The sequence below is a fragment of the Sminthopsis crassicaudata genome, chromosome 2, assembly GCF_048593235.1.
Source record: "Sminthopsis crassicaudata isolate SCR6 chromosome 2, ASM4859323v1, whole genome shotgun sequence".
Classification (NCBI taxonomy): domain Eukaryota; kingdom Metazoa; phylum Chordata; class Mammalia; order Dasyuromorphia; family Dasyuridae; genus Sminthopsis; species Sminthopsis crassicaudata.
In genome coordinates this window covers 428,994,748-429,009,926 of record NC_133618.1, presented here as the reverse complement: position 1 = coordinate 429,009,926, position 15,179 = coordinate 428,994,748, and positions in this window count along the sequence as shown.

Here is a 15,179-nt window from a genome sequence, read left to right as displayed (position 1 = left end):
TATATTTCTTAACTGAGCTCAGGATTTTGATTCTCTAAAGGGAATACATCTATCCTAAATAAAATTCCTCTCTACACCCATTCCAAAATCACTATTTGGTAGTAAGGGAAACAGACAGTGACTTAATCCCTAAAGGAATGTGGAGTCCAATCGTTCAAGGCCATGGGCAGGTGCAAGTATCCTAAAGGGACTATTTTCTATGTCAATTATTCCCTTGACCTAAATGAATTGTAAGATTGACCATCTGCTCCTCAGAATCTTCCAGAAGTCACTTCTAAGCTTAGCTTTGAGGTCAAAGAAATATAACCTTTCTTAGAATCCTAAAATCATAGATTTCTAGAGTTAGCAGTTGTGCTACTTTTGTAGGGCTAATTCTAAGAGTTACTTCTAAGTTAATTACAAAATCAATATCTTTCCTTCATTCTTCAATATTTAAAAATGAATCTATACCCATGTCATTAATCCAATGGAAATATGTGCTAGTAGGATTTATGGATTTTGGAATAGTTGATCAAGTCTGAATCTATGATGAGCATACCTATAGAGTTCTTAGTTCTGTGAAGGCCTCCAACAGGTCAGTATAAGCCTCTCCCGCTCTCCATTAACAACTATTACAGATGCAAAAAATCTCCCTGAGTCCAGCTGATCTTAAGTGTAAATGATAAGGTTAGTGGTAGTGAAGAAGTTCAAGAATTGGGGTGAGAAATCCCCTCTGGTGAGAGGCACAGGTCCTATGCGAAAATAATTCACAAACCCCAAAATCTGTGTGGCAAAAAGGGATTTATTGGCATTGAGAAACCGGCCTGCTAGGAAGACAGACTTCTTAGTGGGTAAAAAAGGTCCTGTTAGGAAGATAACAAAGATTAACACTGAAAAGAGAATATCTTCACCAGTGGGCATGGTCTATTTAGATGTCTACAAAGATATCTGGGTATAGCCCTAGATATATTGGGACTTGCTTTGATCTTTGGTCCGGAGATAGGTGCCCAACTCCTGAGAGATGGATTTTCGATTCAATTTAAAATTGAATGAGATTACTTAACTGGAAGTTTGAACCATTGAGAGTTGTTTGTGGCAATTCAATGGAGGGTGATTGACCAAGATTCCCAATTGAATGAAACCACTTAACTGATAGTTTGCAGGCTTTACTCAGGGTCTGGAAGCTCCCCAGAAGGGATACACATCCAGTCCCTCCAAAAGATCTCAGTTTATATCATTCCCCCATTGGGCCTCTTTCAGAGGACAGTTTGGACAGTTTCAGGGTTCTCCATCACAGCCCCACCCTCAATTCCATTCCACACACACTTGGGGAGATAATCTACTTAGCATTAATGTCTTGAAGCAGAGTTGACACAAATGTAGTGACTTTCCTTGATTATCAAGCAAAGACAACTGCCCTACATAGCATGTATACCCCCATGCTCCTTTTCTAAATCCAGCTTCTTAAAATGTAGTTCACAATTTTATATGGTATTTTGTAACTGAATGTGAGAGTAGTGAAATTATGATTTATTCTTGGTAAATGTTTATTTTATATACCTTATACCTGGAGCCACATAAAAATTTATTTGGCAAAAATAAGGTTGCAAATGGAAAAAGCTTAAGAAACCATGGTCTAAATTACCATAGCTACTGCAAGAACCAGGAAAAATTATTTCTCTATAGTTAACTAAAAAATTTCTGGCCTGAGCCACAGTTTTCTGATCACCACTTCTTATTCCCTTTTATTCCTATATATTATCCTCTCTGTATCCCTATCTCAACTCTTCCCTACCCTTTTATCAGTCCTTTCCCTACTCTCTGAAATGCCAGTTCTATTGCTAACAATAGGCCTGTTTCTTCTTCTCCTAAGACACTACTTTGCATATCATTTTGAATATCTTTTTAAAATTTATTTATTATAAATAAATGCATAGATTGGGTATAAAAGCTCTCTGCCCCCATCTTGCATGCCTTAATTAAATATAAACTATTTGAGGGCAAATACTATTTGCTTCTAGGATAAAATGCAAATTCCTCTGTTGTTCATTTAAAACCCCAATCTACATATTCTATCTTATTACCTATGAGTGATATTCAAATATTCTATGGACCAATAGATAATTTTGTGCTAGAAGCAGGATGATGCATAAGAAGTATATGCATTTTCTTCTTCCTGCTCTATAAAATAAGCATCAAGAAACCATTTCTCTCTAAAGCTGGGATTCTTAACCTTTAAAATAATAATAGTATTTTGATAATCATATTTCAATATAGTTCCTTTGTAATCTCTTATTTTATTTTCTGAATTTAAAAAAACATGATTCTAAACAGGAACTCATTCGCTTTCCCATACTGTCAAAGGGTCTCAAAAAATCAAAAAGTTTAAGAATCCTTGTTTTAAAAAAATCTAGAGTCTGGAACTCTTGAACTGAATTTTACCCATGAGGAAATACTCAAAGCAAGTTAATATTGCTTGAGAAATTTTCTTTATTGACTAAAAAATATATTCCAAGAATATTCCATCTAGAGAAATCAAAAACCATGCTTACCCCACACTCCAATCCCTCCTCACATAGGAGGTTGAAGTTCAGAAAATAATATTCTTGAATTCCTGTCTCAAGTTATATGTCTCTTGGAGCAATTTGTTCTGGCAAAAGATCCCATTTCCAATGAAAATAGGAGAAAGACAAACAAATTCCTTCCCTACCTTATATCCCTTCCCTTACAAGGGATGCAATTGAGTTCTCAAAAATTTTAAATGTCTTCATAAAATCAGCTTTTCCTCCAAAGCTAACTCCTCAAGCTAATGTTCTCAATTTTGGGATCCAGATAGTTTTCTTTGAAACCCAAAGACATTGCTTATCTTCACATAGGCAAACCTTATAAACCCCCAGTATCTCATCAGCTGCCTTAAATCCAATGGTAAATGCTTTATAATATCAGGTTGTTTTATTAATTTTATCTTCTTTCATCAGGTTATTTGAATAACTCATATACATTCTTTCATCAGTTTATTTAAGAAGAAGTTTATTAAGAACAGCAACTACCTTGTGATGTACCTTTTTTGTAATTTCTCCTACAATTAAATATTTGCTGTACCCACAAAATATACTAGGTGTTTGAGATATATTTATCTATATTACTTCCCCTAGATCTAATGGAAGTTCCTTGAGGGCAGAAACAATTTCACTTTTGTCTTTGTACACTATCAAAGTGTCTGGAACATTTAATAAATAAATGCTGAATAGAATTTAATTGACCAAAGGGAACTGATTTGTCCTACAGCATTTGGTTAATAAGTAGAAAAGTGATTCTTCTTTCCAAGTGTCAAAGTGAGACAAGTATCCTTTCCATTACATTAAATTGTCTCCAGATCCTAGAATCACAAAATCTCAGAGTCAGGAGGTCAGATATTATCTAGTTCAATCCATACTTCCCAGGCTGCCAACAGAGAGACCCAAAAAATGTTTGCCCAATTAGCTAGCAGACATGAAGTCATAGGCTGCCTCTCATAAACCTAATTATTTATATATCACCACCATCATATATTTAACACTGGATGTCATGAGAGGCTTGTATCAATTACTAATTATAATTTAATCAGGAAAATATATATGTATTCACCCACAGAGACACAAACTCAGACATACAGAAAGACAGAGACAGAGACAGAGAGACAGAAAGAGACAGAGAAAGTTTTCAATCATGTATCTCTACAACTGAAGAAAATTTGACTGCCTCTGCCCCCATCATAAGTGAATAGAAAACCCTTCTGCAGGAGATGATACAAGAACTTATCTGGCCTTCCCTTATACAGTGTTAGTTTTTTGGATTGGATCTGTGATTTCATTTATATAAGAAATCTCAAAGAAATATACACCCTAAAGTTTTTCAAGAGTTGCCTTACAGCACTGAGAAATTTTTGAGGGGTCACACAATGTGCAAGAGTGTGCTGCTAAATGTTTAACAACCAATTAAGGAACAACTCATGTACTCACCACACACTTTTAAATTTAATATGTATTGTCTCCTTCATTTTCTTAAATCTCAGTTGGCATTAACAAATTACAACCATCCTGTTTCTATATGACCAGTGAGCTAAGAATGATTTTTGCATTTATAAACAGTTTCATTGTATTTTAAAATGAAAAACCATCCTTACCTCTTAGACTATATTTTTTAAAATGATGCATTTGTAAGCTATAGTTTGCCAATCCCTGCCCTAGCCAAGCAATAAAATAATAAACCAATCCCTTATTTGTAGCATTTCTTGATTTGTGAGTTGCAAATGTTCACATTGAAATTTTAACAATCAGCTCTTGGGTTCCAATTGTAACTGACTGGTAACTGTGACTGGTAACCAGTTTTGCAAAAAGACTTTCAGGATTAGACAATAACACAGAAACAGACCTAAGGGTAGAAGATTTCATATACTATAATCCCACAAGTTCAAACAGGAGAAGGAATGAATCCAAAGATAGTACCTTTCTTTCTTAAACTTCAACTGTGTAGATTTCAAGGGAAAAATGATAGCTCATGGAGTGTAGTCACCTTTCTAACTAGGCTAGATCCTTCATAAGTTTAGTTATAAGGACTGTAATCAGTTCATATAATCAAGTAGTTCAAGTATTACCCAAATATGTCAATGGACCTACTAGTACTCAAGATAAAGGGGGGAAGGGAGGCAGGGAGGGAAGGAGAAAGGGAGGGAGAGAAGGAAGGAGGGAGAAAGAAGGGAAGAAGGAAAAAGACAGTTCCTACTCTCACGAAGCTCATATTATAATGGTGAGAAACATGAAAACAAATATGATGAGGTTAGTGGCAGTCAGAGAGTTGTTAAAATCCCCTTATAGTCAGTGTACAGGTTCTTCATGAAAGAATTCATGAAGCCCAAAATATTAATTGGCAAAAATGAAAGTTTATTGTTGTATAGGAAATCATTTTTGTTAAGAGACTGACTTCTTTAGTAGAAAAGTCCTATTAGGGAAATGGAGGCTGGCACTGAGAAGAGAATGCCTTCTCAGCTGGCAGGATCCTGGAAGCAGAGCAAGCTGCTTTGGACCTTCTGTAAAGAGTGAGTTCAGAAACTGCCCTTTAAAAGGAGTCTTGAGGTTTCAGGTTGAAAAGGAAGCCTAGATGCTTATGAGTATCTAGCTCAGATCTCCTATTGGAATTAACAACACTTCAAAGGTATACTTTTTGACCAAGATTTCTAATTGAATCAAAGTTATCTGGTATCCCCGAAAGATAACTTATCTGGGAGGGGATACTCCAAAAGGGATTACAGATCAAAAGGGAACACAGTTTCAGAGAAATAATTTTAAAGGGAACACAGTTTCAGTAAAGGAAACAGTTTGCCTCCCCCTTCAAAATAGATGTAAACAGAATACATACAGCAGAAATTGGAGATAATCAGCACTAAGAAAGCACAGTGAAAACTGGGAAAAAATAGGAAAAACTTCTTATAGAAGGTGAAATTTTATTTGGAACTTAAGGCATATTGGAAGACAGAAATGAGAAGAGAAAAAATTCCATGCATGGAGAACCCCGGTGAAAATACAAGGAGTTGAGAAATGGAGTGCAATGGAGGGCTTATGCTAGGAATAGTAAGGAAGCCATGTCACTCACTGCATCACAGAGTATGGGGATGGGGGATGGGGACAAAGAGTAAAGTACATGAAGACTGGGAATGTAGGGAAGGAAGCATGTTATAAAGAATTTTGAAGACCAGAGAATTTCATTATTGTGCCTTGACCTGACAAGGTACCACCATTATTGAATGGGGAGGTATGGAATGGTGTATGATATGTTCAGATTTAATAATTGCTCTAGGGAGGTTGATTTTACAACTGAGGAGAGGATAAACTGTAGTGGGGACATATTATTTTGGTGTATATATGTGATAGGCCTTACATATAATCTAAATTTTTCTCTAGGAAACTATCCACAATTTGGGTCTAAGGACAAATATGCTCAATCACATCCCAATTGATTTATTGGTGACAGCAAATTTTTAACCAGGGTGAAATTAGTCTTTCACAGTCCTAATCATAGCAAAGAAATCAGATAATGAGGCATTAAACTAACCATAAAATTGTAGCCATATTAGCTATGCCCTTATAAGGTCTAAATGAGTCCCTTGAGTGAATCAGATAGGAAGCAACAATTGTTATGCCACAGTCTCCTTGAGCTGTTCTACCTCAGTTTCCCTGCACTAGTTTCTCTTATTATCCTGAGTTTCCCTGAATTGCTCTATCTCAGTTTCCTTAACTGTTCTGCCTCAATTCCTTAAGTTGTAAAACCCCCCTGGTTCATTAAGACTGAGGACCATTTGCTTTAAGGTTATAAATTGTCAACGAGGAGCAGATCAGACTTTCTGGCTCCTAGCTCCTTCTGCCCTCACAAGAATTTATGACAGTGCCCCTCTAAAATATTCCGAAATATGAGACTATCTCGGATACTTCACTGACATCTTTACTTCTGTTTATTTGAACTTCCTGACTCTGGCTTTTAGTAAGAATTTACAGCCTCCCCCCATCCTGACAGAACTAAGTGGTTCTAACTTTTCCCGCTCTTCTTTTCTTTGTCTGAAAAGCTATAAAAGGGTTTATCATTCCCCATTCATTACTGGATACTTTGAGATGAGAGTCCTGTCCAGTCAATTAAACTCTCCAATTAATAAAATATTAAAAACTTTCTAATCTCTATCTTGCCTCAGTTTCTCTGGCATTACACAGTAAACTGACAAATTATTGCCTGTACTTCTTAGTTACCTTTAATAGTTAATTCAGTGAGTTCAGGAGGGAGATTTGAAGAGAACCCAGTTCCTAAAAAACAGATGACACTGCCACAGTAAAAGGGGCCAGAACTATGAGGGCAGAGCTGCTTGGGCAGATTAGGTACAGGAATTCAGAGACAAAAGCTGTGTTGCTGAAACCCCCCCAAGAATGCTGAAATGCAAGTGGTAATTGTGTATTTCCTTTCTCTTCTGTTTCCTCATAGAAGCTGCAAAACTTTGCTTGTGGGAATGGAAAAGTTTGTTAACCTTTCTTTGTTTGTTTGCTTTGACTGGGAGATCCTTAAGAGCAGAAAGATTTTTGTGTTTTCTTTTGTTTTGCCTTTTTATGTATCCTTAGTAGTTAACACTGTTTCTGGCATTGTAGTAGGCATTTAATAAATACTTGTTGATTGATTAGTTGCTTTGACTTAATCACATGCATTTGCTGGCTGCATGTCCTAATGAAAATAAGAATTCAACTGAAGGAAGAGCATTCCCAAAGAAGAAAAGATAGATCTAATGCTGAAGAGTTTTGAAAGGGCATTGGATTCTTGGAGACCATAAGACCATAAAGAGTGAGTTCAAAATTGGCTCTTTTTTATCTACAAGCCGGGTTTCAGCTTGAGCTTGAAGTAAATAGAAAATCTTAGAACTGAATGGTTGTTTCTCCAATTCAATAAGGTTAGAACCTCCAACTCTGGACTGAGCTAGTCCCATCTAGATTACAGAATGAATCTATTTGTCCTTGGGTGGGGTCTTTACAGTGGCAGGATTCAAGGAGAAAGTCTCCTTGAAGGAGATTCTCAAGTGCTCTACCTCATGGCTCATTCCCAAAGTCAAAGAGAGAGAAAGAGAAAAAGTTTTGGGGATTCCTTTGTCAGATGGATTGATGGATTGATGTGATGAGGTATGAGAATTGAGGGTTGAGAAATCCTTTAATAGCAATGGGATCCCCCTTGGCTGGTGGTAGGCTTTGCAAAATAATCCACAAACCCCAATGAATACAGGCTGGAGGTTTGTGTAAGAATGGGCTTATGTACATTAGGAAAATACCTTTTATAGCAGGCAAACTCCTGAGAGAAATTAGCAAAGGTGGATTGATAGGCCTTTGGTTTTATCTAGCTTGTCCGGGTCCCAGGTGGGATAGCAGTTTGACCGAGATTTCCAATTAAAGGAGATTACTTATCTGGGGAGTTATCCTCATGAATGGGTGTGGCCCCTCCCAGCCTCTGGGAGGGTTTGAGACTCAGGACCACCCTTCTCCCATGGTTTACATCAGGGCCTTTCTAACCCTTCCCCCACAGATTAAAGGGGACTCAATTTACATCAGGGCCCCCCTCAAAAGATTAAAGAGGACATAATTTGCATCAGATGGATCTATAGACCTTTTCAAAGAATGAGAGTTGCAACTCATCCAAAGAGGAATGAAGTCATCCTTGTTATGAATAGTCTGTAATATATGTCCAACGAAGAATTATTTTAAAAGAAGAGATAATATGTAGTGTGTGGTATGGAAATGGTGAGGGAACACCATTTAATAAAAAAAGCTGGATACATCTCTAGAATAAAGCAAAGTTTATTGTACATTCTAGAGAGAAGGGCATCCCACCCTTGGAACAGACAATGGAAGAGAGGAAGAGCCTCCTGTGGGCAGGACAGCACCTTTAATCCCTAATGCAAACACCCCCTCCCACCACTGACCCTCATCCTCATTGGCTCAGAGCCTTACATTCTAAACTCGAGATCTACCCATGAAATTGAACTTGACTGATAAGTACATAGTTGCCCATATTTGACTGAAATAGGGAGGAAATTGTGTCATGGGAGGATAGCAGGAAGGGGACTCAATTATGCCCTTGAATCAATGCTCAAAGTCCTTCAGGCCTACTCAAACTCTGAAGTAGATGATTTTCACAACTGTCTTGAAAGATCTCACCTCATCTCATTCAGAAGGATATTATCAGAAAGTTTTAATTAGGAAAAGAGGTAGCCAGGTCAAGTTCTAAGAGTGAAAGATAACAAATGTACAATTTTCCATTGGAACCCATATAACATCGAGATCTCACAAGGGTGAGATCATAGAGCCATCACAGCACAACAGTTAAATATAGCGTATTAAAAAGAAGTATTCATAGGGAAAGTCTTAAAGAAAAGTATCACTTTAGATTTAGATTAATAGATTGCAACCTATTCATGCCTTCTAATTTTGGGTGATCCTCTGGACATGTTATCTTACTTGGCAAAAAGCTATAGTTCATTTATAACCATCTGGACTTTTAACCACATTCTACTGTAAATTCCTTACAGAAGGTCCACCCAAAATATTGGGTGTCTTGTCATTACATGAATATCAGTGGAAGACACGGGCTGCATATTGTTCATTTTTCACTCTCAGACTATGGCCAGACATGACCATTGAATCAGAAATTAAAGGATATGGGCTTCAAATTCAGTTCTACTACTAATGTAATTCCAGACAAATTATTTGCCTCAGTTTCCTCATCTAATAGACTAAACTTTGGAAAATTAAATCTCTAATGTTGTGAATTAAATAAATAAACAGTTCAAAACCCAGAGGGTACATTTATGTCTTGGATGCTTTTGGCTGACACACTGCAATTTTGAAGAGGAGAGATATGGAATCTTTTTGCTTCTATATTAATAAACTTTTCCCAAGGCTTTAAGCCTTAGAAATGTTCATTGTTCACACTTTTTTTTAATTGCTCTCATCAGACTTTCAAAAGGTTTTACTTGGAGCTTGCACTTGCCAACTACCATACCAGGAAGGAAATTGTGTTCTGGGCTTCCAGGATTATCAGCTTCTTCAAATTAATTATCGGGAAAGCAGGAGAGAGAAAACAGGCAAAAGAATAATACCATATATCATTTATTTTGATTCCTCTAATTTAGTAAACTGTTCTTAATAAAGCACAGTTGCTGGGAATCAAAAGGAGTTCTTGTGAAGAATTGAGGGATTTTATGTGTCTATCACTGCTTCTCCACCTTTAATGTAGGCTTCCAATTATCAACAGAAAGTTTCTGTATGCAAAGGATATAAGAATTTTGCCCCAAACTAAGGACACATTAAAAGGAAGAAGTATGTTTAAGATATAATTAGAGGCAAAAACTACCCCCTATGTCATTTTACCAATCCTTGTTCCCTGGGACTAAGCCCACCCATAACTATTGAAAATAGGCCTTATGATATTGATTCTGCTGGACATTCATCTCATGGAACATGAGGGCATGGAACAGAGTGACCATATTGATGTAGGTAAAACAGATTTGGTCTGAGAATCATAATCCCTGGCTCTGACCTCCTTGATTTTTTCCTTAGCTCAGGAAATTTTGGGGGAATCTGTAGCTTTCCACTCCTGAATCATTAGGTCAATCAATAAGCATATATTAAATGTTTACTATTTGCCAAGCACTGTCCTAAGCAATTGACACAAAACTTATATATCAGCCTTCAGGAAATAATCAAGATCAGACTGCCACATTATTACCAAATTACCAAATTACCATCTCAGTAGGCTACTCATGGAATCACATGAGAGACAGCATGGATCGGTGGAAAAGCTAAAAACTTTTAATTGAGAGGAGCCAGATTTAAATTCTCCTTTGAATACTATGGATTTACCCATCCTAGGCCTTAGTTGTCTCATTTAAGTTTAGATTGGCAACCTCTGAGGTGACTTTTGGTTCCAGATCTATGTTCTTACACCTAGTCATAAGGATCAGGGTTGGAAGAAAGCTTTAAAAGATCATCTAGTTCAACTTCTTCTATTGACAGAGGAGAAAACTAGGAACAAGAGAAGTGAAATGACTTTTCTAATGTCACACAAGTAATGTGTCACTCTGTAGTCACTCAGATTGGCCATGTTGAAGGATTATCAGATTTAAAGTTAGCCACAGACTCCAGGACAACAACCTCCCTACCCGGCTCTATTCATGCCTCAGATATCATAAATTTAGACCTTAGAGTCTAGTGTTCCCTTTTTCCAGATGAAGAAATTGAGATTTAAGGAGATTATCATGGTTCAGTAAAAAAACAAAGAATAAATTTTATATTCAGAAGTTGTGGGTTCAAATCTGATTGCCTTTTGACTTTGGACAAGCCAATTAAGCTCTCTGGACCTTGACTTTTTCCTTATCTGTAAACTGAAAAGATTGGACTGAATGGATCTAAATACCTTTCCAGTAAGGTGATCTTGACCAAAATAATCAAGATGTTGTTGTTGGTATTGTTGTTCTTGTTCTTTAACATTATGTGCTTTTTAATAGTTTTCAAATATTTTAGATAAATGTTTCAAAATAAGAGATACAATTTTTCATGTATCTCACTCAAGAAACAGATTTGAGGTACTGAATATACATCATTTATTGAATAAAAATATTAGGCATCCTTGGAAGTATTCGAACTCATTTTTTCTTACTTTAAACTCAGCACTCTTTTTTTGAGATTATGCTTCCCTCTTTTGAGGATTTTTTATGCTGGGGAGGTCCTTTTACTTTTTTTTACAAGAGAAGAAACTAAGACTAAAAGAGGTAAAGGTATTTGTCCAAGATGACACTAGTTGCAATTAGCAAAGTTCGGATTCTTGTGATGTTCCATAAACCATTTTACCACATGGCTAAGATAGAGAGGAGGGCAGGGCATGGAAAGGCTGATTTAGTAAAAATATCTATCCATCTGGAACAGAGGAAAATGATTTTCAGATCTCTGAATGAAAGAAGGGCCAAGTTGCATTATTGGACAGAAATGGGCCATGAAATGCCTGCTAATTACTACAAGATTTAACAAGGAGAGAACTGCCTCAACAAAATGAGGTGTGCCTTCAAACTTTCATGTTTGAAAGTAGATGAGCTGGGAAATAAGTGTGTAATGGTCCCTGTTTCTCTGGGCACCAAATTGCCAGCATCATTTTACCCTAGTAAAAGGAAGGAAAATCCAGAAAGAGTGATTAAAGCATGTTTTTTTGTTGTTGTTGTTTGGTTGGTTTTTTTATTGCTTTTTTTTTTTTTTTTTTAAGTTGAGAAAGTTAAATCCCAATTATCCAAACTATTTCAGAGAAGGCTCCAAGAATGAGCAGATGCTATTGCTAAACTCATCGGTTCCCTAAGGGCCTGAGTTCTAAGGCTCATTTCTGTAATCCCACTTGATCCCTGCACCAAACCTGACAAGTTGTTACAGCATTCACCAAGTGTGTGCCCTATAAGCTCTAATGGCTGCTGATTCTATGCTAGGACTAGGTAACAGAGTTCAGGATGGTACAAAGGGAAGTACCTTCCCATGGAGACAGCAATGTCCACACATTGGCTTTAAAGATATTTTGGAAAGTGGGCAATAGTTTCATTATACTCTTCCATCATCCTCAAATCTGCTTAAAGTATTGTTTTCTTTACCTCCTAGTTCCAAGATGTTTGGTAACTCCCTATTGATTTCTAAATAAATTTCTACACTTAAAGGATCAGAGATCTTGAGGCAATAAAATGCTCAGAAGTCATCCAATCTGACTTCCTCATTTTTTAGATGAGGAAAATGAGGTGCAGAGAAATTCTAATTAATACTTTAACTGCAGACTCAGTATTCTTTTCACTTGACCAAGCTACCCCAATAAAGAAACAGTCATTGTGGGGCTTTTTGTTTTTGTTTTTGTTTTTGTTTTCCCTTTGATAAATCTAAACTTTTAAGAGATAGAGTGATATGATAGAGAGAGAGTTGGGCTTGAAATCAGAAGAGCTGACTCCCATCCCTAATACTTAGAACCTGTGTGACCATAGATATCTAAACCATAAGATTTTGATCTGAAAATTTAGATTTGTACTTCATAGATGCTCATTTTGTGAGAGCTATAAGTGAGGCAGAAATGCATGAGTAGAAATCAAAGTCAGAATTTGAATCTGGGTGTTTGGATGATCAATCTAGTCAGTCATCTGTAGTCTACTATAGAAAGTCCCCCACTATATCCAGAACTAACTTTCCTGTAGTCATCCTGATCTTTTTCTGGCTATTAAACCCAGATGGCTCTGGAGAAGAAAGTGAGGCAGATGACTTTGCACAGTATTTCCTTATTTAAATCCAATTCATTTGAATGTTATGGCATCATCTCCCTGATGTCATGATCCTCTTCAAAAACAAAGAACAAACAAAATAACAAACAGTTCACTATAGTACTCTATCTCCTTCACTTTCTGAAGTCATAAGTTCATCTATAAATTGGAACTAGTTAAACCTGTACCTCACCAAGTCATTGTGAAAAAAAGTATCTTATAAACTCGAAAGTCAGATAGAAAGGTACCATTCAAGGTTCTATACATTTTGTCCCCAAATGACTTTTCCTGTCATTTTCCCATATATGTCTGCATTGTAAGCATATTGAACTGACCTTGACAATATCAGGCATTTGCCATTTTCTTCATTGTGACTTAAACCATTTTTTTTTCTATCTGGCAATTAAATAATAGTGATGAATTAATGTAAATGAGAGCACACTATACATTGAAACTTTGAAAGTGAATAATTATTTTGTAATAGAAGTTAGGCAGCAAAGTAGCACAGTAATAGAATACTGGACTTCAAGATAGGAAAACTCATCTTCCTGAGTTCATATCTGACCTCAGACACTTACTAGCTTTAGTTTCCTCATCTATAAAATGAGCTAGAGAAAGAAATGGCAAACCACTCTAGTATCTCTGCCAAGAAGATTCCAAATAGTCATGAAGAATCAGACAAGACTGGGGCGGGGGAGGGGGGGAAGGCTGAACAAACAAACAAACAAACAAATAAATAAATAAATGAAAGTTGACAAAACCCTTGTTTTCTTTCTTTTTTTTTTTTTTTTTCCTCTGAGGCTGGGGTTAAGTGACTTGCCCAGGCTCACACAGCTAGGAAGTGTTAAGTGTCTGAGATCACATTTGAACTTGGATCCTCCTGAATTCAGGGCTGGCACTCTATCCACTGTGCCACCTAGCTGCCTCCAAAACCCTTGTTTTCTAGACCTCAGTGAATGGCCTTCAAGCTTCCAAGCTGAGAAGTTGGGTTCAGGCTACTTGATTGTTAGGCTTTATTGTTATTCAAAACTTTAAAAAGAAGAATATATATTTTTTTAAATTATCTAGGGCTACTGGGAGTAGTATAGAATTACTATAGAATCTCACAAGAGGAAGAAACCTTACAGATCATCCAGAAAAGCCTGAGCATGAACAGGGAGTTCCCTTAAACACTCACAACAACAACATAATAATGTACACAACTGAATTTTTCACCATGTTTTTAGTTTATTTTTTAAAAAACAAACAACAATAATAGTTAACATTTATGTAACATTCTGAGTTTTAACATATTATTATCTCATTTGACTGTCAAAATAATTATTTGAAGGAGTTACATTTTATGAGGGGGAAACATTTATTTTATAAATGTCTGATGAGATATTTGAATTCAGATCTTCCTAACTCCAAAACTAGCACCCTCTCTACTACCCCATTACTCATCTCTTAACTCATTTGAGCATAGAAATAACTTTGTGAAATAGATGATACCAACCCAATTATCTCCATTTTATGGAAGAGGAAACTGTGACCCAGAAAAGTGAAGTGATTTATACATGGGATCAAAGCCAGAATTCACACCCAGGTCTTCCTTTCTCTGTGTATGGCATTCTTTGCATTTATCATTTTGCCTTTCAGTATCATTCTTGACAGGGGCTTCTCCAGGATCTACCAGAAGACTTACTTACAGTATCTGGAACTGGATGTACAGTAGGCATCTTAAATTTAATATGTCCACACCTGAACTCATTATCTTCCCCCCTAAACTCTCTCTATCCATTACCCTCCCTATTACTATAAAAGTCAACACCATCTTCCCAGTCTTTCAGGCTCACCTCCTAAAGGTCATCCTGGATTCCTCACTATCTTTCACATACCCCTACCCTCAATTTCTTGCCAACACCTACCAATTTCATTTTTGCAATATTTCTCAAATATGCTTCCTTCTCTGCTCAGACACTGTTATCACTCTGGTATAAGCCTTTATCACTTCACACCTAAATTATTGCAGTAATCTGTTGGTGGCTCTATTTCAATCTTTCCTTATACCTAATCCTTATACCATTCATCCACCAAAAGTGATTTTCCTAAAATGTGGGTCTGATTATGATCCCCTTTCTTTGCAAAAGCAAATAATTTATTTGTTTGACAGTCAAAGCCTTTCATAATCTAGCCCCCTCCCACCTTTCTAGTATTCTTATATTTTATTCCCCAACCTATTATCTTTGATCCAGTGAAACTGTCTTCCTCACTGTTTCTCTAATTATTCAGTCTCTCAGCTCCTGGCATCCATTTCTGCCTGTCATTCATACATGAAGGGCTCTTCTATTCTGAATACTCTCTGGCTACCTTTAAGACCCGATTA